The following is a 4783-nucleotide window of genomic DNA, read 5'->3' as shown; positions in this document are numbered from 1 at the left end:
TTTTTTTTTCTTTTTTTTCTTTTTTCTTCTCTTCTCTTCTTTTCTTTTCTTAAAGCAGGGGCCCCTTCCTCTTCTTATGCCTACCCTTCCTCTTCCTTTCATTTTCTTCTTCTCTTGCCCCTACAGATATAATCTCCCTCCTCCTTTTTTCTTGCCCCTACCTCTTCCTCCTTCTTTCTTCTTCTTCTTCTCTCGCTCAGCTTCTCTCTTCCATCTCTCTCCTCCAGTCCTCCTCATGCTTCCCCTCTTTTTCTCCATCTTTCTCACAGTTTATTTCTCCTCTCTGGATCTTTCTCTCTCAAAAGTCTCATAATTTTTTCTCTCTCTGGAACATGAGAGACCCACTTTCCTTCTTTTTTCAGCCTACCACATGGACAATAAATTTTTGGCACTTCAGGTTTTTTTTTTTTTTTTGTGGGTTAATTTCATCCATTTTAATTGGTTCAAAATTTGCCCACTCTCAAAAAAAAAAAAAAAAAAAAAAAAATCTCCTCTGCCCAATGCACTTATACGGTTATACATTCTTAAGATTACAAATAAGAAAAATACAATTTGATAAAGAGTGGACTTATATCAATTAACGTGAATACATTTTCTAAATGCCAAATAAAATAACTCAAAAATATTTAAATGCCATTAGATAATTAAATATTAAAAGTAATTAATTGGACATGCAATATTTTTTTCAAAGTGTTTGAAACTTTGAAATCACAAAATAATTTATATTGATTTTTGGTAGATATAGTATAATATAATATTATTTTATATTAATTAAATATTAGTCTTACATCCCGCCCTTACAATAAGGAAATTCTGGCTCCGCCACTGCTCTCAAATATACAGATATCATATTTTGTGTTGAAATATACATAATTCTTTTTTAGTGGAATGTAATTTGAGCAAAATTAAATTTCTTTATACTAAAATTTTTTTTAATAAATGAACTTAGTCAATATGCTTGCTTGTTTTAAGTTTAGGTAAAATCATGAGTTTAGTAATTTCTTTTGGAGTACAATTACGGTCACTTTCCTTTTTTTTTTTCTTATCCTTTATTAAAGCCTTTAATATCTTGGAACTCAATTTTTTGCATTGATTGTATTGATGTATTATTATTACAATTTTTTTTAAAAAAAAAAATTTATAGTTTAGGGTTTTAACGGGTCGAGTCGGGTCAGGTCTTGTCTACCCGATTAGACCCGGTTATTTTAAACAGGTAAAACGGGTCGTGTCGGGTTACCCGGCTATTTTCGTGTCATAATCGTGTAATGGATATCCGTGGATCGTAATCGGGTCGTGTCAGGTACTCATTTTACCACTTCTAGTTGCAACACAATATGTAGAGAGAATTGGAAAAAGAAAAGAATTCAAGAAAAGATGAAGAAAAAGTGGTATGGGCTGCTTGTTCCACATGCCCAGTTTAACCGAAAGGTGGGAAAAAAAAAAAAAAAAAAATGACGAAGAAACCAGGGGTTGCTCGCTGGCCACCCCATTGCCTGGGGTGGTGCACCGACCACCACATGGCCCGGATATGGGGTGGCAGGCATATTTAATTTTAAAAAAAATAATAATAATAATTAGTTTTTAAAATTTTTTTCTTTTATATTTAGTAGGATGAATGTGGCTATATCTTTGTCTTTACAATAAGTCTAGGTTGATTGGCTATGTGTCACCTTCTAATTAATGGCACAAAAGTAACCTTTTGTGCAAAGACCAAGAAGATGCTCTCTATAACAAAACATTATCATTTACTAGAGATAAAATATTGAAATGCTCAGAAGGTAGCTCAATCAGCTCGGATCACGCTTAATAAAGCAGATGTCATCAATTTGAATCCTCCTCCCCTTTTGTGCGGACATGTAAAAAAAAAAATAAAAAAAAAAAAAGAAGGTAAAACATTGAATATCAGGACTTTTAAATAAGTATTTAAATGCAACAACATTTAATAAAGAATTTTTAAAATTCTGTAGCATTTAATAGAATTAAGATCCTCTCCAGTTCATTTGAGGAGGAGAATATCCTATTTGTTATATTTGAAGAATATTTTTGTCCCCTCAAAAAGTAAAAGGACTAAATTACTCCTCAAATATAACTAATTCTACGGTTCAAATGAACTGGAGATGGTTATTTAATAGAGCACTTTTTGCAATGGATTAATTTTGGGAGTAAAAAACAGCCATTAATTCTTTATTTGGAAGGGGTGGGGTAAGTCACTTACCTCAATTGTTGAGTTTATTGAGGCTAATTGACTGTTATGCACCTAAATCATTTAAGTTAAGTTAGATATCTCTAAAAAAGGAGAAATAAAGAAAGTTCAATTCGATATTTGCCTCAAACTTAACTACAAATTGCCATATATAGTTAGGAGTCGACCCTATTTCTTTTTTTCTTTTTTTCTATTTTCCTTTTCTCTTTTTATTTTTATTTTATTTTTCTTTGAATAATTAAGTAGGCTGACTTGAGCCCCTCTTTGGGCCTAGTCCATTATCTTTTAGTTACCCAAATTGTTGGGCCTTACAATTAGAAACCCAATTTTCGTTAGCCCTTCGAATTTGGTCAGGATTAGCCGACATGGACCCTTCCACCTAACTAAGGCCCATACTAATATACATATAAACCAACTTAATTGGGCCTAGAATTTTAAAACAAAAGCACATTCTTGGTTAAATTGGGCCTAACATACCAAAAGGATCAAAATTATGTTCTTCGCGAAAATTTAACATCGAATTCTTTCAAACATTCATAAAATCAATTTTTTTCCCTTTCTTGATCGGTGAAAAATCACCAATTACAAGTGATGACTCACCGTGAAATTTTTGGCCAGGGGAAAAATATCCTTGGCTGAAAAGCACATGGTGATGTATGTTATGGGGGTAAATGTATAATAAATCAATACCAGTAATGGGTGATTACGGTTTCAATAATTACGATTTTAAAAATTGAATTTTCAAAATTACAACTTTTTTAAATCGCAAAGGCATTTGATAAAACAAGGTACTTTTTTTATCTAATATTTTTTACGCAAAATCGTGATTTTTGTTTAAATTTACACTTTTTGTTTATAGAAATTGTAGATTTTTTTTTCTATTTTAAATTAAGTGTTTTTTAAATCGCAATGCCAAACGCCTTACGTTTTACGATATCTTTTAAAAATGCAGATTATTCAACGCACCACTAATCCACTTTTTGTGATTACTCCCTGAATTTTTAAAAATTGATTTTAACTACTTAGTTTGTGCGGATTTGAAATGGGTCATTCGGTGTGTTTTCCATCCAATAAAGTAATGATCGTTAAGCTAGTAAGCATTCTTTGTCAAATCATATTAAAATAATAATTATTTTATTTTATTAAATACTAAAAATTTAAAATTAACAAAAACTAAATAAATAAATAATTGCAAAAGGAGGGGCGATCACTCTCTAAAATTTTTGAAGTTTAAATTTTTGGGTTTAATGACAATTAATGCGAGTTTTGGCAAAAATGGCAGGAAGTAAATTTCGACAAATCAAAATTTGGAGGAATTGAGCACATGGATGCGTGAAATTGGGAGAAAATGTTGTGAATTGAATGGCCAGCTACATATGGGAAAATTAGAGAGGAAATTACGCTTGGAATTAATGGCATTTGAAAAAGTTGTATTTAAAATAGGAGGCATAAAATAAATTCTTGGCCATGGAAACTGTGAAGGAGAATTCAAAAGGGGCGTGTGACCGACAATCTAACAAAAATTTTGAGAGAAGATGGTGCTGGGATTTTATGATTTTGATTGTGTGTAATTAAAAATTGAGAAATAAAGTAAACTAAATCTTGGCATTTCAAAATTCGAAATTGTGAATCTAAAATGGGCGTGTGATCTTTTGGAGATTAAATGCGATTTTGAAATTAAAATTAGGAGGCATAATCGAATGAGGGATTCCTTTGCCTTTTTGTTTGTCTTTGAAAATTTTAATTTAAAAGATGAACTCGTTTGGTTCGCGGAATGCGTATTCTATTAGGAAAGGAAATGGTTATTGTTGGAATAAACAAAAGTGGAATAAAATAATTATTCATATTTTTTAGTTTGGTAACAACACACATGCAAAAATTAGAATTTAATCAAAATTACTAAAAACTCCATGCTATTTTTTTTTATTTTTTTCCAATTAACATTAAAATATATATATAAATGGGGGTATTTTGGGAAAAGTTAAAGAATGGGTGAGATTGCAAACAATTGAAATATGGATACACTAAATTGAGATAAATTGAACTTTAGGGGGACACTGCAAACGGAATGACAATTCAAAGAGATCAAGTGAGGTTTCTCCAAATACTTGTCTCACATCCTACCTTTATGCTACTGGCTGATCTGGCAGTGTCTATTAATTCTTGAAGTTTTTTTTAAAATTTTTTAATAAGTGCTAATTTAAAGGTTGATGGACATTGTGACATCAGTTATGAGGGTGAGATGAGAGATAAGTATGTGGATGAGGATCCCTAGATTCTCAATATATTTGTTTTTTTTTTTGGTTTATTCAAAACATTTAATTTCTTCAACGTGTACAATTAGTTAGTTTATATTGTTACTTAGTTAAGATGGTTAGTTGGTTGCTCAGTTAGTTGATAATTAGTTGAATACTCTGTTTTATTCTATGTACAAAACTGATCGGGATTCCAGCTATTGCTGGGGAATTGCCCTTCAATTTTTATTTTTTTTAAATCTTGACCATTGATTCTCATCCAATGATCTAGAATCTACCACGTGTCCATTAATTAAAAATAATAATATTTTATTATATATATATA

Source organism: Corylus avellana, chromosome ca4, assembly GCF_901000735.1.
Source record: "Corylus avellana chromosome ca4, CavTom2PMs-1.0".
NCBI lineage: Eukaryota > Viridiplantae > Streptophyta > Magnoliopsida > Fagales > Betulaceae > Corylus > Corylus avellana.
The sequence above is the reverse complement of the archived record's forward strand: the minus strand, read 5'-3'. Positions refer to the sequence as shown.